The following is a 24,679-nucleotide window of genomic DNA, read 5'->3' on the forward strand; positions in this document are numbered from 1 at the left end:
AAAACTAAGTCGGATCATCTCTCTACTCAAAACCCGGCATAGCTCCACTGGGAGTAAAAGGCCAAGTCTTTGTACGGGCCCCTAAGCCCTACATGATGACCTTCTCTGCTTCACCTCTCTTTCCCTCCTCCCTTCTGGGGCGTTGTGCTGGCTACTCAGTGGCCTGCAGGCTGTTTGTCCGTCTGGCCAGGCGTGTCCTGCCTGGGGGTCTTTGCTTTAGGTCTTTCCACTCCCTGGAAGCTTCCTCCTTCAGGATCTATAGAGTTAACTCACCTCATTCAAGTCTGTTTAAGTCTCATGTTTTCCCTGAAGCCTACCTTGGCCGTCCTAATTAGTATGGCCACCTGATGCTCCCTCTACATCTCAGTTCACTCAATCCCCCTTAATCCACTCTGCATTTTCTCTTCCCAGAGGGCTTATCCATATAACATACTACAAAATTGACTTATTCGTTATAGTTTACTGTTTATTATCTGTTGTCCCCTACAAGGGCAGGCATCTTACATTTGTTCACTGATGATTCCCAAGTGCCCAGAGCAGTACCTCATCAGCATTCATTAAATACTTGTTGAGTTGTACGCAGTTGTGACAAATCCTGTGACGGAGGTCAGCACAAGGTGCGTGGGAGTTTTTAGAAAGGCCCCACACTGAGCAGGCTGAGAGAGACTTTGTGAAGGAGCCAATGCCTCTGCTGAACTTTTAAGGCTAAATAGTGAGGCAGCTGCACAGACTGGAGGAAGCAACCCAATCATAGGTCCCTTGGATATTGTTTCAGGTGGATGGTTAGATTGGGCACCACCTGATTGCAGTTCAGAATAGGGAAGTTAACCCTCACAGGTAATACACTTTGCAAAAAAATTTTCAGCAAGGTTTATTTGTGTCTGGGTGGCCCATGTCACCGGTGAGCACTCATAACGTTCGTGATCAGACTACTCGGGCCAGGAAGGTCAGTTTGACCAGACAAGGTGACAAATCTTTGTTTTGGTCAACAGAGTAGTCAGTAATGAAAATGGTAAGGTTCTGCTAGTCCAAACAGTAGTTAAGGAAGTTCACCATGAGTATCTTTAGAAAGGAATGCAATGACACAGATATTTCTCTCATTTGAGGTATTCTTTCAGCTTGGACCAGGGATTATCCTCCAAGAGAGAACCTTAGCTATTTTGATACCTGAGATAAGACACAAATCCACTCTCGAGTCAGCTTTGTAACTCATGATGTATGATTTATGTGTTCCTAACAACATGGACCATCTGGTGGCTTCATATTCAAATAATTATTCTTGACAATTAGATGCCAAGCTAGTTGTTTATAGCTGTTGGGAGAACGTATGTGCTGTCAGTATGGAAATATAACACATTTTAGAATCGTATGCACTCTAAAGTGTTTGCTTGCGTCCTTTAAATTTTGGTAGGCGGACACACAGCCCTTTTCACCTTCCCAGTTTTGACTTGTTTCATAGAATCCCCTAAGCTTCGTCTCTCGCTGGCACATTAATCAATATGCATTACTTAAATGACTGAATCAGATGCATTCTGATCCAGAAGAAAACAAACTCCCAGCCTCAGGATGTGGGGAAACCGCACTTACTGTTCTCTTTTGTGTCTCTACACAGAGCTCATCATAGTACCCATCTTAGCCTGCATGAGAATTAACATATGTAATAGGTTATAACACCTGTAAGTCTTTGACATATTTCTTTGATTAATAGGCTTTATTTTTCAGAACAGTATTAGACTGACAGGAAAAGTGAGCAGGTGGGAAAGAGAGTATGTGCTTATATCCTCTCCCCTTACCCCACCCATGCCCGGTTTTCCTGTTGTTAACTTCTCACAGTAACATGGTATGTTCGTTATGGGTAATGAATCAATATTGATGCACAACGGTTAACTCAAATCTGTAGTGTGCTCAGACGTCCTTAGTTTTTCCCTAATGTTCTCTTCTGTTCTAGGATCCCATCCAGGATACTGTTACATTTAGCCCTCTTGTCTTCCGAGGCTCCCTCCGCTGTGACAGTTTCCCAGACTTCCCTGTTTTTGATGACTGTGACAGTTCAGAGGAATGCCAGTCGGGTATACTGTAAGATGCCCCCTATTGGAATTTGGTTTTGGCACATGTTAAGGCCTATAGAAGTATTGGTTATTATTATCGCTTCATATTCCAATTAAAAGTGGAACTTTACTTAATTAGGTAGGATGTAGGGGAGGGATAGTTTTGCTGCATCTTCAGTATTTAAAAGAAAGATTTATCTTGAGGCATGGTCAAGTTAACAATGCTGAAAGACTGGACAAAATTTGATTTGCCTGCATCTCTCCCTCTACCTGTCTATTCTATCCAGTAAGTATTGAGCTCTGCGCAGTGGCAGTATCATAGCCAGTGAGGTTTATCCGAGGCATGATTATTGCTATTCAGTAAATATTCACTGAGTCTCTCTTGTGGGAGCAGAAGTACGTTGGGTGCTGGGGACTGAATGATAAAACAAAACCACCCTCATGAAGCTTAGGGTCAAATAGGGAGACAGTTATAATAAGTAATGAAAGAAATACTCCAAAGATAGCTTGTGACAAGCAAAGAAAATAAAATGTTCTTATATTAAAAAGTATCTCAGGCGAGGGGAAGGGGGACTACTTTATTAGGATGGAGTATAAGTTCAGATCAGATTTAACAGTGAGGGGCAGGACTTCAAAAAACAGGGGCTTAAACACGATGGAAAGGTCTCTCTCATGTTCAGAAAGCTAGGGAGTGAGCCCAGAGCTCATGCAGCAGCTCCACAGTGTCAGCGTCCCAGGCCCTTCCATCTCCGTGCAGACATTCATTTCCCAGGACCACCTCGTGGTCTAAGGCAGTTTTTGGAGCTCCAGCCATCACATCTGAATTCCAGGGAAAGGGACAGGAAAGGGAACACTTATTTTCCCATTTCTGCTTACTTCTTCCTGGCCAGAACTTAGTCATGGCCTTACCTAGCCACCTTACCTAGGCTTTATCCAGCTGGCCAGGCATATCAGTTAAACATCAGAAGTTTTACTGCCATAGAAGAGTGGTTCTCAAGCTTCAGCGTGCGCCCCAATTGTCCACAAGACTTGCTGAAATACAGATTGCTGGGCCCCACTCCCGGGGCTTCTCATTCAGTAGGAGGCCAAAAACTTGTACTTTGAACAAATTCCCATAATGCTGGTCCAGGACGACACTTTGAGAACCACTTTTATAGAAGAAGGGGGGCCTGGATATTGGGGGAGCTGTCTGATTCAGAACATAATTTAGACTTTAGTCATTTACCTTTTTGTATTGAGACAGATTATTCTTTCTGAGGTCAAGCATCTTACCTTTGATGTGTCAAATCTGGATAGTGGTACACAAGTTAGTAATTTTTGTATAAGGTCAGTGGTTTTGTTATCTGCTGCCATGTAGCAAATAACCCCCAAGTGCAGTAGCTTAAAGCAGTAATTTGCTTATGGGTTTCTAGATCTGCAGTTGGAGCAGGGCTCAGTGGAGAGGGCTTGCCTGTGCTCTGTGTGTTGGCTGGTGGTGACGGGGCCTGGGGGAGGCAGGGCGGCCTCACATGTCTGGGGCTGGCTGTCAGCTGGGCACCTCACTGCTCCGCTGCCTGGACTTTGTCGCGTGAAGACTGAGGGCACCACAAGGACCACTTGGAAGTTCTAAGGCTTCTTATGGCCTAAGCCTAGAAATCACTCAGAGTCCCTTCTGCCAGATTCTATAGGCCAAAGCCAGCCCAGACTCCAGGGGAGAGGAAGTAGACACCATCTATCAATGGGAGAACTGGCAAAGTCCCACTTAAGAAGAGTGTGCAGTTGTATTGTGCCATCTCTGGAGTGAGAGTGTCCATATTACAATACAAAACCCTTGTAATTATAAATATGGACCTAGATCTATCATTAAGTGGATTTGATCCCTGTTAGGGCCAGAGCATGACTAGGGTAAAACATTTCCAAAATGGTTTTGTGCCCAGGTAGAAAAGAAGCGTGGCAAAGTCAAACAGGGTTTTAGAAAGGTTTATTGATTATTGACTTGTACCTTTATTGATATAAAAGTCCAAACATGAGGAGAAGAACAGAAGTTCAAAAGTAAGTTCATAAATTTTTCTCTGCTGGCTAAAATATGGCTATTTTGATTGAAAATCGAGATCTCAACTTTTGAAAGTCAGCATTTTAAATGTAATGTGCTCACACCGTTACACTGTGAATTAATGCTCCAAAGGAGGTCAAGTTTATAGCATATTTTTATAAGTGGTGTCATTTGGGTGTGGGTAAGAGACTCTCCCCTTGCCCCCAGGAAATCTTTGCAAGTGCCTGAAATTTTATCAGGAGTGATTCATTGTTTCAAGCATTGCTCATTTTCTCTGGCTTCTTACATAGCAAATACTTCTGGGAAGGGAAGGATAGGAAGTCAGTGGCACTGTACCATGAATAATTTAGAACCCTCTTCTCTCAGAGAATTTTGGAGTCCTGGATGACTTTGGGGGAAGGGGGTGATGAAGGCAGGCGCGAGGAGAGATGGGGGCGGGGTGGACGAAGAGTGGTTAGAGACAGGTCCGCAGCCCACACTTCTCTACCTCCCAGGGACTGCTGCTTAGGCGGCATGCATTAGGCTTAGGTGATGTTAAAACAACCAATTCCTTAACAGCTTTTTGTTTTGCCGAAAACATTCTGTTCTTATCATATGATACTCATGCACTTTGTTTTTTTTCCCCCCTAAATTCTCCACAAAGAGTATTTCTTTATCCTTAAAATAGCTCCAACTGCGGCATTGAGGCCCTTCTCTTTTCACTTCTGTGAGTTTCCTTTGCCATAAAGTATCTCTTCCAGCCCTTCCTTCTCACCCTATTTTTCAAGGTCTAAAAGACAGCCCTGGCCTTCTGCTGGACCTCTGAAGTTGCCGGCCCACTGTGGGAAAATTCCAGCTTGGGCGGAGGCCATGCTGTTTACTCACCAGGTGTTGAATCAGTCACAGAGGGGAGCTGCCCACAGCCTGTGTTTTCCTCTTTTGAAGAGCAAGCTCATTTACTTCTTTGACTGGCTCAAGGCTACTCCGTCTCTCCTTTGAATGTATGCCTTTCCCCATCGGAGCTAAATCCAACTCAGACGCCTGGAAGAGTAACATTCCAGGGTGTTTCTTTTGTTTGGGGCGCTGATATAGTGCAAGACTGTGATTTTATTATTCTCACAGAGAGCCAGAGCCTGTTCTGTGGTGCAGATGGAAAGCTCTGTGACTAACAGGATTCTTTTCTTTTCTTTTTTCTTTTCTCTTCTTTTCATTTTTCTTTTCTCTTCTCTTTTCCCTTTCCTCCCCCAACCCCGTGCGCCCCCCCCCCGCCCCCAGCTCTCTCTGTCTCTCTCTTGGTGGTGGTAGGAGGGAATGTTATGTTTGTCCCATTAAGTGCCTAGTTGTTTCACAACACTTTTATTGGCTAAAGTGATCTATCAGGTAGAGAGTGAAGAAGTGGGACCTGTATGGTTTCCTTGAAACCCATGAACGGGGTGGGGGCGGGGGCAGGGGCAGGGGGTGCTTCTCTTCCTGCATTCAAGACAAGCCAATAACTTGTAACTTAGAAGGTGTGAGCGGAGGAAAGGAAGCTTGACTCATAAGTATTGCAGTTCTGGAGAAGCCCCAGATACAGGGCAGTGAGCCAAGGGGTGCAGTTTGCCTCCCAGTTCTCTCCCTCCTGAAGCCAAAGGCTCTTGGAAGACGAGCGAGTTTCGCAGCCAAAGTAAAGATGAGGGTCCTCCTGTGGTAGTCCTAGGGACTCACTCAGTATGGATTCTACAGCTAGCCCGAGTCTGTTGCACACTGGAATTAGAGCAGACCAGGCATTTTGCCTCTTTTGAGCGTCTGCGACCACTTCCTCCCTTACCCCAGCTGGTTGGCAGCATCCCAGGGGATACCCACAGGCTGTCGAAGTTTCCTCGGTGTTGGAGTGTCCCGTCTCGTCCTCCTTAGTCACTGTTTTCTCAACAACAACCTTATTTGGACAAACTTTTTTTTTTTTTTTAAACATGTGGCAGTTTGACAAATCCCATTTGTAGCTCAGTGTCATGAAAAACCAGATGACAAAAGCATCTCTAGTCTTGATAGCTTGCAGAGGTCTACCTGAAAAACAGGTGAGCCATGGGCAATGAATGAATTGGAGGATCGTGCTAATTTGCTAACAAGATGGACCAACAAGGTGTCGATAGGGTGCGGAGGGCAAACGTCAGTGTGATCTCTGGTATTCTTTTGGAAAAACCTCTGTTGCTGAGTCTGCCACCTTCCATCCACTGTGAATGGGTTTGCTCTAATCCTGGGACCACCCCAGTTTCTGAGCCAGTCCTGACACGTAGGGAGTATATCAGTGTATTGTGAAAACAGAGCCAGGAAAAGAGAAACCAGGCTGAACAGGGAATTTAATGCAGGTCACTGTTTAAACAGGAGATGGAAGCGCTGAGAAGCCCAACAATGGATGGTGAGACAACCCAAAGGACAGCCACAGCAGGAAGGCACCTGCTACTTCTAAACTGGAGTTGAACAGTGAGGAGGTGCTTTTTGACCAAAGTGGAGGAGGCGCTAGGGTCAGCTGGTGGAAGACTGCTGGGGGACTGCCTGGTGGGAGCCAGTGGCACAAAGGAGGGGCCAGAGACACAGCCTTAGGTGGAGACAGAGGGGCAGATGGACCCTGGGAAACAGCTGGTGAGGGTTAGTCTCCTGGGACCCAGAGCGGAGCAGCAGAGCAGGGGGGCTGGCCCAGGCAGGGAGCCCCATGTGAGCATGTCCTGTATCTGGTGTGTGTGGGAGGGTAGCTCACGATTAAGCCTCGTGTCTGTACCGCCAGGGAAGACTCCTGGCTGCTGCGAGATCTACCAGTGGCACTACCTCCTGTCACCAGATAGTCTGGTAGAGTGTAGCGGTTAAGAGTACTGTATATAGCTGTTGCTAGGAATGTGGGTCACACAGATGCACGCATCTATTCAAACTTTATTGAACTATAATGTTTAAATTCTGCCTCAATAAAATATAAAAATACACATATAAAACAAGTATTAGGCTCTGGAGTCACACTGTCTGTGTTTCCTACTAACTAGCTCTTACAGACTGAATTATGCTCCTCTCCGCCCCCTTCCATTTATAGGTTGAAGCCCTAACTCTTAATGTACTATATTTGGAGATAGGCCCTCTAAGAAGATTAAGGGTGGTGCCCTAACCCGATAGGACTGGTGTCCTTATAAGAAGAAAAAAAATAGAGATATCTCTCTCCCTTTCTCTCCTCTCTCTCTCCTCTCTCTCCCCCCGCACTTGTGCACATCAGACAGGCCATGCGAGGACAAAGGAAAAAGGCAGCCATCTGCAAGCCAGGAGAGGCTTCACCCGAAATCAACCCTGCTAGCACCTTGATCTTGGACTTTGAGTCTCCAGAATGCTGAGAAAATAAATTTCTGTTGTTGAAATCACCCCGTCTGTGCTATCCTGTTCAGGGCAGCTTGAGCTGACTAATATACCAGCTTGTGACTTTGAGCAAATCACCTATCATCTACTTACCCTAGTTTGTTCATCTGAAAAATGGAGATGATAAAACGTCCCTGGCGTGTAGTGAGGATGCACATGTCACTCTTACTATTCATACCCATGAATTTCTGCCTCAGTATCCCTGCCCGGAATTCAGGAGTTCACCTGTTATCAGATGCTGCCTCCCTGCCCCCTAGCCTCACACAACATCCTGCTGGTCCTCTCCCTGTATTCTCCTCCTGCCTCCTCCAGCCACCATCTGGGGTCCTGTTGGCATTGCTCAGAACTGTCATCTGCTTTTCTCTTAGCTGCCTGTGCCTGCACTTGCTGACCACATCTGCACTCTGAGAATGTCACGTCCCTATGATCAGGGGCTTGGTCCATCTACCAAGTGGCTCTTGGCTCAGCTGGCTGTATTCATTTCCCATGACCCCATCTCTGGTCCTGGCTCCATCCCATGAGCCTATGTGCTCAGGGCTCGCCCAGCATACTTTCCCCTCCTTCAGCTCTCCAGGCTATTTACCCAGACTTATGGAGCTGTGGCAGCTCTTGAGTTTTCTGTCTGGAAATGGATTAGGGTGGGAAGGGGTGAGTGGATGGATGAGCTTCAAAGCTTCAAATGCCTTGAAGCTGCATTTGCATAGCAAGCACACTCTTATATTTGTTTGTTTTAAACTTAGACTGTGGACTTACTGAGTTGGATTTTCAGAGCAATAATTGGAATTTAGTGCATGGGGTTGGTGGGGGAGCCACAGTCACAGGCAAACTTCCCAGCATCAGTCGCTTGCTCTGGCACATCGCTTCTGGTTTCATGCGAACATTGGGACGTGAGGTTGTCTGTCTGAGACTTGTTGGGTGGTTCATTAGCAGCGGTTCTCAGGTTTGTAATGACTCGTGTATTAGTTTTTAATTGCCATATACCTCAAAGTTAACACTCGTATCTCAGCTTCTGTAGGTTTTAATCTTAAAATTACAATTGATACAAGTTGGTTATAACAAACTTAAACATTAAGAAGTTTATCAAGTAAAAGTGAGACACAAGTCTTCCCTACTCCCCTCTATTCCAACCCTCCCAAGGAATAAACACTGGTATCCCTTTCGCCTATTCGTTTGTTTTTTCAGTGTGTACGTGAACATACATTGACACACATACATCCACTTTTTTTTTTGTAAAATAAGAATGAGATCACACTTAAAGTAGGACTTTTCTTTGCAAGGGCTAGAAATTCTGCATCAACTATTTTAAGCAAGAAGAAGAATTCACTGGCAGAAGAATTTTTTTAAATCCTTACCCGAGGATATGTTTACTGATTTTTAGAGAGAGAGGAAAGGAGGGAGGGAGAGGGGAGAGAGGGAAACTGATCAGCTGCCTCCCACATGGGCCCCTACGGGGGTCTGACCCACAACTCTGTGGTGTGGGACGCCACTCCAGCCACCTGAGCCACCAGCCCGTGGCGCCGGCAGGAGAATTTAAACCACGAGAGTCTCCCTGTCTTTTGTCTCTGTTTCTCTCAGACCAGCTTTCTCCCGGAATTGGAGCTCCACACACCATGCCACCTGGCTGCCGCCTCCAGGCTTCCCCTCCCAGAGGCCTTATCCCTCTGCCTTCAGCTCTAAATAAAACATTCCCCTGAAGTACTTTTGGCTCAAGCACCACAAAACCCAATTGCAAGTGACTTAACGGAGGGCTAATTCTTTTCACGGACTGAGACGTCTAGAGGCTGGTGGTCCTGCAGCCCAGTGATGCTGTGGTTCTGGGGTGATTTCTTTGCAGTCCTCTTGGTCTTCCCCTCATGGTGGCAAGATGGGTGCAGCAGCTCTGAATGCCCGTTTCTCACTTGACAGTGTCTTTATTTATGTGGCTTCTCTCAAAGGCACAGCCTGAGACATGGGCTTGTGTGCAGTGACTTGGGGAAGTGACGACAGGGAGCAGGGAAAAGGATGGGGGAGTGCAGTGGAGAAGGAGAGGCCGCTGATACGAGAACGCACTGTGGAGGGGACACTGCATGGGTGACTGGTGCTGGTCCTGCTGGCACCTGCCGAGGGGCCGTATGAGGCATATCTCAGAACTGCCCCCTGGGGGCCAAAGAGCAGCATTTAAAAAAAAATCAGGATACCTCCCCCCCCAAGATGAAAATACTTTCCAGTTAGTGCAGGTATGGTGTACACCCTTTCCAGCTGCGCAGGGATTTGTTAGCAGGTGAACCACACGTTGTGTAGCCTCCTGTTCATGAGCGCTGAAGTCGCAGCCCTGCTTTTGTATCACATTGCCCTGAGCATTGAAAGGCTCATGGCTTTTCCTCCCCACCCCCACTCCCATCCCAGCACTGGGATTTATCCCATTTCAAGACTTGGGCAAATTGGAAAAATACAGCAATTTTCTATCTTGCCAAAACACAACTATTTCAACATAACCTATTCAGAACAAAAATAGAAAAGAGGTAAAAATAGCTTCTCAGTAGCCAAATAGATGTCAAACTGTCACGACTTCCAGATGGAGCGGGAAGTCTTGCGTGCAAAGTCACTCAGGTTTTGTCTTAAATCTCACACACTTGCAAGAGAGAGCTCAGTAGGGGCCTTTTAACCTCATTTTACTTACACTTACTAGCTCAGTATCCTAGTTACTGTTTCCACAGCAAATGAGGGGAAGGAAGCTTTTAAAGGAAGTCGCACCGACAAACTCAAAATCAAAATGTGCCCAGTGACAACAGAGAACACAAAAATCCAAAACAGCAGCAATAACAAAAAAAAAACCTTTTCCTAAAAATGTCAAACATGCAAAAGAATATTGGTGTGCTATTCTATGGAATCGTAAAGGAACCGAGGCTCCCAGCCAAAAAGAATTGTTAAAATTGCATTTAGAATACTCTATGAGGCGAGGAAATTAATAATTTATTTTATGCTGTTATATCCTTCATGCAGTATGATTATTTTTCGTGTATTCTGTATTTTAGAGTGATTTTCCAATAAACAGGTTTAAAATGATGAAAAAAGTAGCTTCTAAGAGCTCTGGGGAATGTCACTCTCTAAACAACTGTTTCCCACGGAGTCTTAGACAAGAAATTTCCGTCCAGGTTGGGAAGGGCGTGATTTCTCTTCTCTGCACAAGGGGGCGACGTGATCCAGCCTTCACCTCTGATGCAGGCCTGCTCCGCTCTGGAGTTCACCCCAACGGATAGTCACTCATTGTCCTTCTACACACAGTGACAGGTTAAGCTAGGTAGGCAAATGCTGAGAAGTTATCCATCCTCCTAGAATTTTTCCAGAAATGTTAGAGGTGAGCTAGAATGGAAGGGGCAAGAAAATAATCCTTTTCCAGGAAGAAAGGAATTTGGGAACTTTTTCTACAAAAGTTCTGTAAACTAACACACACATCATACATTTCTATTTTAGCCTAATTAGTAGACAGTATTATCCGAGCTGTGGAATCAGCTCATTAGGATATTATTGTGCACGTGGGTGTGGGCACACACTTGAAATTAGCTGATGGCATTGAATAGAGAGGGTTTTTTTTTTTGCTTTGTTCACAGTCTTACAGACTAGTGTGCCAACCCTTGTAATCTCTGATGTCCTTACTGTTATTACTATTACCACTTCATTTTGTGCATTCGTTGTTATTTCTACATCTATTCTTTCTGTGGATTTACATCCTGTGGTAGACAGAATAATGCCCCCCACCAAAAGATATGCATGTCTTAATCCCCAGAACCTGTGAATATGTTATGTCACATGGCAAGGGGAATTAAAATTGTGCAGCAGCTGTCAAAATGGGGAGATTATTACCTTGACTGGTGTGGCTCAGTGGGCTGGACATCACCCCGCAAACTGAGAGGCTGCCGGTTTGATTCCTGGTCAGGGCACATGACTGGGTTGTGAGCCAGGTCCCTGGTTGGGGGCATGTGAGAGGCAACGAACAGATGTTTCTCCTGTGCATCACAGGTTTTTCTTCCTTTCTTCCCTCCTCCCTCACCCCCATTTCTAAAAATAAATTTTAAAAATCTCTTTAAACAATGAGATTTTCTTGGGTTATCCAGCTGGCCAACTATAATCACAAGGATGGCAGAGGCAAAGAAGTTAGAAACTTTTTTGTAGTTTCTAACTGGAAAGTTAGAGAAATGGCATAGTAAGAAAGCTCTGCCATGGATGGCTTTGAAGATGAAAAGGAGTCATGAACCAGGGGATGCGGCAGCCTGCGGAAGTTGGGAAAGGCAGGAAGATGAGTTGTCTCTGAGAGCCTCAGAAGGGAATGCAGTCTTGCTCACGCCTTGATTAGCCCGGTGAAACCCATTTTGAAGTTTTGACTTCCAGAACTCTGTGTTCTGTTCAGAATATTTCTGTTAATTTGCTAATTCACTGTATTATTAGAAAGGTAGTAAGGCCATCCTTCTAACTCCAACAGACTATTGTTGGTTATCACAGTAGCTCATTACAGCATATTTCTGTCGAAATAAGAAAATGAAAATAACACACAACCAAAAAGCTTTCTGCATTTGCTGAAGTTGACCCAATTTTGATGATAATTCCCATGTTCAGAGTGTAGCAGAGCAAGCCATTTCTTAACATTTATTGAGGCAAGAGTTCTGTATTAATTTGTACAGGAGTGTTTTAAAGTATTGGTTATATTTCTGACATGTACAGAATACTGAAGCATGCAGTGGTTTAATACACGGAGTCAGCTTGTTTTGAGTTCATATCCTAGCTTCACCACCTACTCCCTATCCCTAGATGAACTCGGGCATTATCCAGCCTCTTGGAGCCTCGGTTTCCCCTTCTGTAGGTTGGGAGTAATGGTTATTAACACCTTACAGGGTTGTGGTGGGGATTAAAAATGGTTCTTGCTGTTGGTGATGCTGCTCGTGACCGAATAGGTTGGAAGTAGTCTAGTTATGCGGAGGTGACACCGATGGGCACTTTGCCTCTTAAGACCTGTGTGTCTTTGAGCTGCTTGCCTTCTCTCATTCTCAGTCGTCTTATGTGTGAATGGGGGTAATTATAGTTACCTGGCAGGCTTGCTGGGAAGATGAAGTCCAATAGACTATTGCAAATAGCATTTAGCACAGAGACGGGTACACAAGGCCCTCAGTAAGTGATAGCTACTATTATGAAAACTGATCATTGGAAAACTGCTATTTAGTTTAGCATGCAGCAAAAACATCACCCAAAATAATATTCTCTGTTGCTGTGCTCTTCCACTCCTTCCTGTGGCCTTAAATGTGGCTATGATTATTTTCTGAACTGTAGGTTGACTTCTTATACCAAGAATTCTGATATGCTATCTAATATTTTTGTTTTGTATTTTTCATAACTAGACTTCACAGGGTAAAAACTCAAAAATCTTTTTGTTGCTGTTATACAGATTTTACTTGGCCATGATGGATTTAACTCAGAGTCCATAGTTTTGGTTTTCCCGTTTTTTTCTTCTTCCTTCTTTCCTTCTGATCCTCATTCCTTTGCTTCCTTCCTTATAATCAGGATACTTCCAACTGTATTCCACGAAACACCCCCAACACGAAGGACGAAGGATGAGGCCTGTTTTGTGGAAGAACAGCTCAGAAAACGCAGCATCAAAGCTCGCACTGACCCTTAGGCGTCTACAGGCCCCTCTAAATGATTATCTACCCTGCCTCACAGAGGGTCCCAGTGCTCCAATTATCGCTTTCATGCTCATTTCTGCCTAAACTTTACATTCTCCCAGGGCACGGAATATTAATTTCAGCTTGCAAACATTTGGTCATTTTTAACCCATGTTTTTTCATCAAGCTATTGTGAACTTATTAGATCCACATTTTCTATTGCTTACTAATTTGAGGTGTTTAAAGAAGATGCCAAACAATCAAAATCCAATCTAGTCTTGCAAAATACCTCAATACTATAAAATGGTAATACTTTAGGGTCAAATCCTGGCCACCATGGAAATTGTTCCAGGCAAAACCAACAATTTCTTCCTTGGATTCTGAGGCTGTATCTATTTGTTTGTTTGGCACCAAGCTGCAGGGAAAATGGAATTATCTAGATTGTCTCCAATTAAAAAAATCACTTTCTAAAAGTGTTAAAACACATGGACTTTTTTTAGGATTTAAGTATATTTATTAATAGTTTATTTCTAGAGAAGAAAAAGTACCAGTGATGTTGATGCTAGTGTTAATACTAACAGCTATTGAGTGGTGCTTATTATTGGGAGGTTTGGGGAGCTAGGAGAGAACCCCTTCTTCAGGCATATTTGCTGAGGACCTTGGAAAAACAAGGGTGGAAGAAGGGCGCACCATGAGCTTATAAGCGGGGCAGGCTTGTGGTCAGCATCCTTGGCTCTGCTGGGGAGTCAGGGCACCGTGGTGCACTCCATTTCCAGGGAGCAAGATGGTGCACTGGTTCGGGAGGCAGACGTACCTGTCTTCACGAGCCAGCTCTGTCATCTGCTAGTAGCGTGACCTTGTATAAATCACTTACCGTGACCAAGCCTTGGTTTCTTCACCTGTTGAATCAGAACAGTGATGATACCTTTCCTTTAGGGCTGTTGTGAGCAGTGAGTGAGAGAGTGCATGGAAATCATTTAGTACACCGTCAGACACGTGGTAGACTCAGTAACATGGTTAGTATTATTATGACTGTTTTACTACTATTATTAAATTAAATAATTTAATAATTTAGTTTAAATTGAAAAATACGTTTTTCCCCCCCACTCTTCCCATTAGTCATGTGATCCTTAACTTCCTCTGGCTTTAAAATAAGAAGCCATAATTTCTTATGTGCTTTTATGTTTGTTTGACTATAAAGAGGATAAGTCATCCTCTTCCTTTTTTTCTTAGTCTTTTTTGTGTCCATTTAAATCCAACAAAACTTCTTGCCTGTTGGAGATTTCACTCTCTAGGGGTGTCCAACCTGTGGCCCACGGGCCGCATGCAGCCCTGGAAGGCTGTGAATGCGGCCCAACACAAAACTGTAAATTTACTTAAAACATTATGAGATTTTTTTTGGTGATTTTGTGTCACCATATATTTAGTGTGGCCCAAGACAACTCTTCTTCTTCTGTTGTGGCCCAGAGATGCCAAAAGTTTGGACACCCCTGCTAAGCTCTACGGACAGCAGAAGAAAGTGGTGGCTCACTCCTGCCAGTTGAAATAAGGATTTGGACACTGTGGAGCCCTGCTGGATGAGAGAGAGTTCTAGAACTCTCAGGGACTTGAGTGCTTGGGTGTGAAGGACTCAGCGCTCTCAGCCCAACGAGGGGTCGCCAGGGGAGTGTGACGGGGCTGTTTTTGGCCTGGTGTTGGGGGACTCCCCACATGTGTGTGTGACCTTCCTGGAGGCCTGGCCCTCCCCGGTCAGTCACTCTCGGGGACGTGAGAGGAGTGCCATCTCAGTCCCTGCCTGGCCTTGGGCAGCTGCACAGAAGCTGGGAGAAGCGAATGTCAGCCTCTGGCCGAAACAGGGAGGTGGCAAGAAATGGAAGCCTGACAACAGACACGGGCAAGGTCAGGGCCGAAGCTGCAAGGATGAAGTCCGAATGTGTGCGCCGGGGTCTTTCTGGCTCGAATGATCTGTGATGGCTTCGCCACTTCAGTCTGTTGTTGTGAACACGTATTGTTTTACTTACAGAGTGCCTTCACATTGAGTAGGGAACCTGTCTTTTCCTCCTTGTGTCTTTCCTTTACTCTCACAAGACTCTCACACTCACCACCTCAGACACCTCTGGTCACCGGATGTGTGGGTCCCCCCCACCAGGGGGAAAAAGCTCTCTAATTCAACTCAGTTCTGACACCATCCACCTGAAAGTGTCAGATCCCAGAGGTTAAAGGCTCAGTCCCATGAGACCACCCCCACTTCACGAGTAGTAAGTCCCTAGGTTACCCACAACCTCTGTCTGCCTTGGCTACACATTGGAGGTCCCCACCACCCCTTTCGTGGGTTCAGTTAACTTGCTAGAGTGTCTCACAGACTAGAGGAAACACATTTACCACTTTATTAAAGGATGTGAGAAAGGATACAGATAAGGAGCCAGATGAAGGGACATACACGGCGAGGTCTGGCAGGGTCCCAAGCACAGAAGTTGGGGCGCCTCACACCCCCGATACATGGATGTGTTCACTGTCACCAACCTGGAGGCTCTCCGAGCCCCACACTTATTGCAATTTCTAAGGAGGCTTCATCCCACAGGTGTGAGCAAATATTAACTCCATCACCAGTCCATCTCTCTTCTCAAGAGACTGGGGGTTGGGGCTGAAAATTCCAAGCTTCTAATCATACCTTGGTCTTTGCTGACCAGCCCCCCTCCCAGAGCCCACCCAGAGTTGCCTCATTAGAACCAAAGACACCCCTGTCACCCAGGAGATTACCAGGGTTTCAGGAGCCCTGGGCCAGTGACTGAAGGCAGAGAGAGACCAAAGGACTGTATTTGCTATCGTCTCACACACAGCCACCCACTGGCAGGATCCTCCAAACAGTTTTCTGAGGCAGGTGGGGGGTGGGGTCTTGTGCCTATTTTCCAGAGGAGAAAATGGAAGCTTGCCCCAGTCAGTCTCCTTCCCTGATGGCAACGCAGCTCCGAGCTCCGGGCCCCACTGGTTGGAGTGTTGTGGCAGGCCGAACTTATTCCCGGGTGAGGGCCTACGGAGTAATGTGAGGCCCAGTGGGACAATCTCCAGGCACCAAATTACTTCTATTTTTCCGCACGATTGTCTGCATTTCCACCATTTTGAATCAATTATACATTTGATTTAGCCAGTACCTCTCCAAGCCTTCTCTTAGAAGATGCAAAGACTCCCTGGTAGGGGTAGGTAAATCAGAAATGGTGAATCAGAAACAGTAAATCAGTTCGCCAGATTAATTCCTCTTTTCAGCCAGCTGAGGTCAGGGCAGCTAGAGGTGGGAGTATTGATGGCAGATGGAGGGAGGGAGCCTCTGCAGTTTGAGGCACTCTCTGAGAAGCACAGGCCTAGGAGGGCGTATTGATTTTCAGTTGCTGCATAGGCAATTACCGCAACCCGAGGAGCTTAAAACAATGCACATTTATTATCTCACAATATCTGTAGTTCAGGAGTCTGGGCATGGCTTGGATGGGTCCTCTGCTCAAGGGCTCGGGAAGCTGCCATCAGAGTGCTGCTGGGCTGCATTCCTTTTTGGAACTTGGAATCTTCTTCCAAGCTCACATGGTCATTGGCAGGGTTGAGCTCCTTGTGGTTCTGGGACTGAAGCCCTAGGCTCCCAGAGGCCACATGCAGTTTCTTGCCCCGTGGCCGTCTACATAGGCAGTTCACATCAGAGCAACTTGCTTCAAGGCCAGCCACAGGTTTTCTCTCTCGAGTCTCTAAGATGCACTGCCATAGAGCACAATGTAATCACTGGTGTGGCGTCTTGATATTTCACCTGAAAATCTAGATCTTTCAGTGAAGTTGGGGCCACATTCTCACGGGAAAGAGCTGGGGGGAGCTGAGCAGCAGCAGCAGCTGAGTAGCTCGGACAGGGAAGGACGCCTTCGTTTTCCAGAATCCCTGCCTTGCACAGAGGCTGCATGTACACACCACCCCTCCTGCTCCAACCATTTGCTGTGCCCTTCTGTCCGTCATGGGTGCTTGGGTTTGTGACTTAGCATTACATTCTTGAAGAAACTGAGAAGTGGAATAGGAGGCTGTGATTGAAGATAGGGGCTGACGCTGCAGCAAATATGGCCCCATACCCTGTCTAGTTATTACACAAAAGAAGGTGGGATTGGCTAGATCTGGGCTCTGCACCCAGCTCACACTCACATGTGTGGATTTCAGCCTATAATTTTTATCTCTCTAAGCCTCAGTGTCTGCATCTGGAAAGCCTCCCTTTCCCTAGGGTTTCTGATTCCAATAGACTGGTATCAGGGCCTAGGAATCTATAGTTTTGACAGGTACCCAAAGTGACTCTTAATGATCAGGCAATGTTGGATGATGAGTCCATTCACAACTGGACATTAGACAGCAACTGTGGGCTAGGAAATAAGAGCCAGGTCTTGGGGAAAGGCATGGATGATAGGGGTTCATCTAGGCATGCTAGAATTAGGGGAAATATTTCAGTTCCAGAAGAATTATGCGCAGGGAGAAAATATTAGGAAGTTAAGAAGAATGTGGGAAATGGAGTCAGAAACCAAACCATGTAGACTGGGCTGCCATGGTGGAGTAGGGGAAGTATGTATCTAGCGGACTGGGTTTCTCCACCCGCCATGTCCTTCCCAGCCCCCCGGAAGCTAGATTACGATGGTTTGTAAGCTGCTGATGGGGCAGGTACTCCCTCGTCCAGGAAAGCAGGGGATCAAGAAGTGTAGGTTGAACAAGTGAACCAATAAAAAGTAAACACTGGTGGAGGTCTGGGGCTCAGTGCCAGTGTGATGCACTCTTCCATTCTTAACCTCTCTGAATCTCCATGTTCTCTGAGAACATGGAGAGAAGTTCTCCTGTCTCTTGACACTCTGCTGAATTGAGTGCAATCTATAGAGATATTGTATAGTTAATGAGGGGCCCTAGCTAAAAGCGAATTAAGTGCCTCCAATGCACTGGTATAAAATGCAAATTTTTTAAAAAGTAAAAAAAATCGTTTGGTTTCTAAATTTCAAATTCTGGAACACATTTTCCCCACCAAGGGGAATTTCTAGTAACCTACAGGTGTGGAAAACCTCATTGGAGGCAAACTTGGGTTTTGTTATTGTACTATCATGTTTGAACACATAAAAGAATTTTAAGTCGTCCGATACAAGTGCTAATTATTATAAAGCTTTGTGGTTAGAAGAAAGCTATAAAAACGAAGGGACGGGAAGCACAGAAGTCCTGCTTGGGGGTAAGACTTGGCTTCCTCTGAAATATGGTTTGGTCAATTGGTTCATATATTTTTGGTCCTATCTCTTTTTAACACACAACATTGGTTTGGTGTAATAACCCAAGAGAGCCTTTAAATATTTCATAGCTGATAGTCCTGATGAGAACTTAACTTGTACCAAAGTTATTTTTTATTTATGGGCTTCTGGGGCATCCATAGTGCCCCACGAAGCGTGGAAAAGACAAGTTTATGCTCTAGGCCTTCTTCGTGAGTGCTTAGCATTTAGATAGCAGTGACAGATATGAGCTTGAGTGGCTTTGTGAATGATTTGGAATGATAGCCTCCTGGTAGGAATGACATGCTGTCCTGCTTGGGGGAGCTTGGGGGAAAATGATTATACAGGGGGCGGTCACCAGTCACTGCATTCGGAGTCATTTTTCTAGAAGTGGTGATGAGCATTTAAGGGACAGAAGGACTGGGGAGGGCAGATGGGAGGAAGAAAGGCATTTGAAATGAGGGAAACAGTGTAACCAAGGCACAAAGGTGCTGTACCTGATATATTTATGGGACGTATGTGAGGGATAGAATTAAAGGAGGCTGAGCTGTGTGGCAGGCCCCGATTATGAGGGATCTGGAGAGGCAGGCCTTGGAACTGTAGCTAATGGAGACAGAAGGGTTTCTACTGCAGATTTCTGAGCGGAGGAATGCCGTACTAGTAGTTACTTTTTTATTGAAGGATTACCCTACACAGGTAATGATGTAAGTGTTCTGACATACACGACTTACAGCAACCCTGTAATGAAAACAGTGTTTTCATTATCTCGTTTTTTAGATGAAGAAACTGGGCACAGCAAAGTCGCTGAGGTAGGATCTGAATCCAGGCTGTTCGGCTCTAGAGCCAATGATGCATTTAATCAGTCATCTGTCTGGGACTCCTCAACGTGATGAGCGGCATTCAAGGAAGGTTAGTCTGGTGGTGATGCTCAGGGTTGTTGGGAAGGGAGAAAAGCCTGGCAGTGAGAAATCTAGTTAGGAGGCTCTGGCCTTAGATCTAGGCATCCCGGAGACCGTTTGCATCTTTGCTTCCTGACTTCCCGTCACTTGATTTTATCCACCCCTCCTTGTCCTATGCTGATTCCAGGCCCCATTCTTTTCTGCCCACCACCTTGCTCACCTGCAATCCATGCTCCGCTCCGTAGCCAGTGGATCTTTGTAAAGAACGAATCAGAGCATGCCGCTCCCTTGATTACGTAACCCTTCCACAGGAAGGCCAAACTCAGGTTACAAGGTCCTTCCTGGCTCTTGTGGGACACCACAGCCCCATTTCTAGGCACCTGAGTCCTTTCACACCCAGAAATGTTAGCTGTTTTTATTGCACCGTGACAACCCACTTATTAATCCATTGTATTTGTTGAATGAAGACAGTGAGTGAGTAATAGCGATTAAGAGATGGATGTGATTAATAGGCAGATGTTTGGTTTGAACACTTCTCCTCCACCTAGAGGCCCGAGGCAAAGAAACCCATTTCTGGGCCTGGCAGTCTTTCCTTCTAGAACCTGTCCAGCAAGTCCTTTCCCTTTTAGCTCTGCCCTTTGGAGGGTCAGTTTCCAGGTCTCAATCCCATGCATCTCTCGTGGCTCCCAGCTCTGCTGCCCGGAAGCCTGGAGCCTGGCCACGGCCACTGTAGGTCCAGCTCCAGGAAGCCAGCCTCCAGGACCTCACTGGTCTACAGCCTTGGGAAGATATTTCAGATCACCTGAAGCAAAAAGGAGACAGGGTGATTCAAAGATGAGAAGGTGGTTTCAAGACGGCTGACTCAGAGAATGGCTAAGAGAAGAAAGCTAAAGGGGGTGAAGCGAGGGGACAGCGGTGGGGATGGTGAAGGGCTGGGGTGCCTCTGGAGGCAGCAAGGCCGGACCTCCGTCCCAGTGCCTGACCTCGAGCACGCTGGCCCGTTGGCCCCGGCCTTAGCTCTCTCCCTCGGGTGAGGCCAACAATCACAGTACCTGCTTTATGGGAATTCCATGAGGGTCAAAGGAAAAGTGACCCTGAGCACAGCAGCCCACGGCAAGATGTGAGAAGGGACAACACAAGGGCATGCCCTGTGCCAGTGACTTTGACATTTTTTGGTTTCAGGAGGGCCCCTTTGTACTCTGAAATATTATTGAGAACCCCAGAGAACTTTTGTTTATATGTTTATATGGTGATATTTACTACCTTATAAATTAAAACTGAAATATTTAAACATATTTTTGAATTCATATCAGAACAGTAAAACCCATTATATGTGGACACATTTTCTAATTGTAGTATTCTATTAGATAAAGATAGCATAACTTGTTTCTTAATTCTCCTGAGGAGTGGAATAGCTGGGTGGTGGAATATAGATGTTTTTCACTTTAAAGAGAAGTTTAGTCATGTCTAATAAGGCAGTTGCCCCATAAAATGAGAAATAGTCATTTGTTTCCAAGACAAAAGTATATGGAAGGGTTGCATTGGCCTGTGTTATCTGTGGATCTCGGTCACGTGTGGCTTACCTGAAGGCAGCTGGAGGACCGTCCAGCCTGCTGCAGCATCACGTCGGGCAGCCTCGGAAAAACACCATCGGACACTTGTGAGAGAATGAGGGTCAAACAGGCAGATAATGTCTTGGTGCAACCATGAGATGACTGGGACCAATGTGCCTGCCCGAAGGGGTCTCAGGGAACACCCAGGGTCCCCAGACCACACTTAGAGAACCACTGACCTATAAGATCACTTTGGGGGGAAAAAAAAGAAAAACAAAAATCTTTTCAGTTCGTGAATAAAGATCATGCCCAGAATGAGATTGGGCATATCACCTCCGTCACACGAGGAAAAATTGGAGTCTGATAATGTCAAGTGTGTCCCAGCACGTGAGACAGCAGGCGCGCCCCGCCTCTGCTAGCAGGAGCATGAGCAGGTTCAGCCACTTCGCTAGACAGGCCCAGAGTTCTCGTTCAAGTTAAAAATGTTCACCTCTACCAGCCAGCCATTCCACACCTCAGGAGAATTAAGGGACAAGTTATGATAGCTTTACATAATAGAACACCACGATTAAATACTACAATGAACAGTAACAGAATTAGAACACTATCAAATGCTACTTTTCATCTGTACTTTTATTTTTATTATTATTGTCAATATTAACTGTGGGTATGGATGCATGAGAGACTGGTTTATGGGTTGTTCACACCATTTCCTGCTGCGTTGATTCCAACTTCCTATTGTCTTTATCCGAGCTTTTTCCCCCGTGGTATTCAAAAGTAAGCCAAGCAGTGGGCGCTGAGAGGGCCGTCTGCTGCTGCTGGGTTTGCATTGGAGTCCCCCTTCCCGCTGCCGCCCGCCTCACTCACTCACTCACTCACTCACTCACTCACTCACTCACTCACTCACTGTCAGTATTAAGGCGCAGCATCGGCCTATCAATGAGCGAGCTCTGCCTCGACAAGAGCACTGGGGAGGGGGAGAGAATCGGGCGGGGGGGCTGTAGCTCTGCCTTGGGTCACTTGAGAGAGAACAAGCCCTTGGGAAGTGGTTTTACCCAGGTCACAGCGCTGACAACTCACTAGTCTGCGGGAGGAGCTAGGGGAGCAGGGCGAGGGGCGTGGTTTCCACCACCTGTTAGCAGGGGGAAGGTCATTTTGTATTTGTTCCACTAAAGCAGCTTAGAACCGCACCCCAGGTCATTGTGGTACATTTTTTACAACCTTGAAAATGTCGAAAACAGCGTTTCCTATTTTTGTTTTTTTTAATTAAACCTTGCACAACCCTCCCCCCCCACCAAAAAGAATTCACTAGTGCCATGTTAATATGAATAAATATCAAAAACAATGATGAGCTAAAACTGAGTAGAAGTGGAAGTCCAAGGTAGCATTTACATAAAGTTTGAAAGTGTGCCCAACAAAACTACATGCTGCTGATGGACACATGTATGCAGCAAAAGCATGCAGTCATACCTGGGGTGAGGAATGACAGATTTTAGGACACTGGTCACCCCTGAAGAATGAGGGCAGATAATGAAATCACGGAGGGGTCTTGAAGGGCTTTCACTATATCTGTAATGTTCTATCTCTCTATTTTTACAATTGAATTACAACAAAAACTAGCTGAGTTCTGTGTAAGCATGTATTTGTCTGGGGAAGAGAGTATGCAAGGCGCTCTCTGCAAAAAGCCTGTGGGCAATGACTCCCAACTCCTCACTCACGTGAACTACCCAGACGGGGTCCAGTTAGGAGCAGGCGGGTTCCAAATGCTCGTTAGTAATCGATTCTTTGGCACTTCGCCTGGACTTTCTGAATGAGACATTTAAGCACATTGCCTGAAGGCGTAGGCAGGGCTTGTCTGGGCTTGTCTGGGCTTGTTTGCTCTGCTTGTGCTCACACTCACGGAGACCCATTAACTTTACAACCTGCCTGACCAATGGGAAGAGATCCGCAGGGTTGAGAAGTTGGTCCCAGGAAAGTTTGTTCTGGCTTGGCAGGAACAGATCCATCCTGTCCCTGGCAGCCTTGCCTTGTTTTGGGATCCAGGGTGCTCTCGTTTCTGAGTCAGTCCACGTGGGCGGGGGGCGGGATCCCGATCCCAATCAGGCAGGGCAGGGCAGTCTGAGACGTGTGTTTCCCTGGGTGGATGCACGGTCTGGGAATTTGGGGCCAGGAGATCCGGGGTGGAGGGTGAGCCCGAGAGCCCAAATCTCTGAATTGGAACAACTCCTTGGCCAGTTTTAGAGCCATCCCTTGCCGATCTGCTGAGACCTCTTTCACTTCCCCCTTTACTGCCACTCTGGTTGTTTTGACACGAGTTTCTCTCTACTGTTCCACTGTAGAGAAAGGCCACGGTCCCAAGGGGCCTGCCACACAGTAGACACTTAGCCATCCGTGGCTCCAGAATTCCCTTGCAGGGATGCTGATCTGATTGGAAGGGAGGATTTGAAGACGTGTTTATCTATCATTTTACACAAGATGCAGGCAACATTGTCCCTGCTGGAGAGAGGGAGGTTGAGGCTAAGAAACCTGCCCCTTCCCTCCCCAACCCCTACCTCCTCCCGTTTCCCCACTAACTTCCCAGTTTTTGTACTGAACTCAATAACAGTTAATTTTCCCCACTATCCTCTTCTCAATGTCTGAAGTGAGCACTCAGCCTGGGGATTTGTAGGGAAAGGCAGTCACTAAAAATAAAAGGGAAGAGGAAAGTTAAGTAAGAATTTTAAGAATTGTTGAAGAGTCTCCACTATGTGTGGGTCCTGATATTCACTGAGACAGATCCTCTTTCTGCTGGTGGACCTGCGGAGTAAGCCTTCTTAAGTCTCCACTCCTGCAATTGGCAGGTCTAAGTCTGAATCTCCCAAAGGGCTGAACAGCCGTGGAAGCTCTCTATCAGAGGTCTGAGCTTGGTCACAGCTGATGGGGGTCTGAGGAGCCATTGTGAGTGGAGAGTGCTCACAGACTGTGTGGTGATGAGATCCATCCTGAGGCTCTGGGCTTGCAGGTTCACCAGTGCAGAGGAGGTGGATGCAGCCACGAGTACAAGGCCACATGAGGCGGATGGAAGAGAGTGGAACCAAAGGTTACTGTCCAAGAGAAGGCTCCCAAAGATCGCTTCACCGTGAAAAAGATTTTTGTTGGTGGTACTAAAGAAGACACTGAAGAACACCACCACAGACAATAAACGTATGGGAAAACTGAAGTGACTTAAACCCTGACTGACCAAGGCAGTGGCAAGAAGAGAGGCTTTGCTTTTGTAACCTTTGATGACCACAACTCTGTAGACAAGACTATCATTTGAAAGACCGTACTGTGAACGGCCACAGCTACGGGGTAAGGAAGGTGCTATCTAAGCAAGAGATGGCTAGTGCTTCATCCGGCCAAAGAGGTCAAAGTGGTTCTGGGAACTTCAGATGTGTTGGTGAAGGTGGTTTGGTGGGGATGACAGCTGGTCGTGGAGGAACTTCAGGGGTTGAGGGCGCTTTGGTGGCAGCTGTGGCAGTGGTGGATGTGGTGGCAGTGGGGGTGGCTAGAATGGACTTGGTAATGATGGAAGCAACCTTGGAGGTGCTGGAAGCTACAATGATCTTGGCGATTATGACACCCAGTCTTCACATTTTGGACCCACGAAAGGAGGAAACTTTGGAGGCAGAAGCTCTGGCCCCTGTGATGGGTGGAGGCCAATACTTTGCCAAACCATGAAACCAAGGTGGCTGTGGCGGCTCCAGCAGCAGCAGTAGCTGTGGCAGTGGCAGTGGCAGAAGGTTTTAATTGCTGCCAGAAAACAAAGCTTAGTAGGAGAGGAGAAACAGAGAAGTGACAGGGAAACTACAGGTGACCACAGATTGGTGAACGGAGCCAAGCACGGGGGTGGGAGGGCCTAGCTGCCACAAAGAAGACGTGTTGTA

At 46.3% G+C, this 24,679-nt stretch overlaps 2 pseudogenes; both read left to right on the forward strand.

The window, feature by feature from the left end:
* Window positions 1-892: 892 nt before the first annotated feature.
* LOC123827928 lies at window positions 893-24,542 on the forward strand (annotated as a pseudogene).
* LOC123830058 lies at window positions 2,345-2,428 on the forward strand (annotated as a pseudogene).
* Window positions 24,543-24,679: the final 137 nt, after the last annotated feature.

This window comes from Phyllostomus hastatus, unplaced genomic scaffold (assembly GCF_019186645.2).
Source record: "Phyllostomus hastatus isolate PE091 unplaced genomic scaffold, TTU_PhHast_1.1 phas_contig_137, whole genome shotgun sequence".
Taxonomy (NCBI): domain Eukaryota; kingdom Metazoa; phylum Chordata; class Mammalia; order Chiroptera; family Phyllostomidae; genus Phyllostomus; species Phyllostomus hastatus.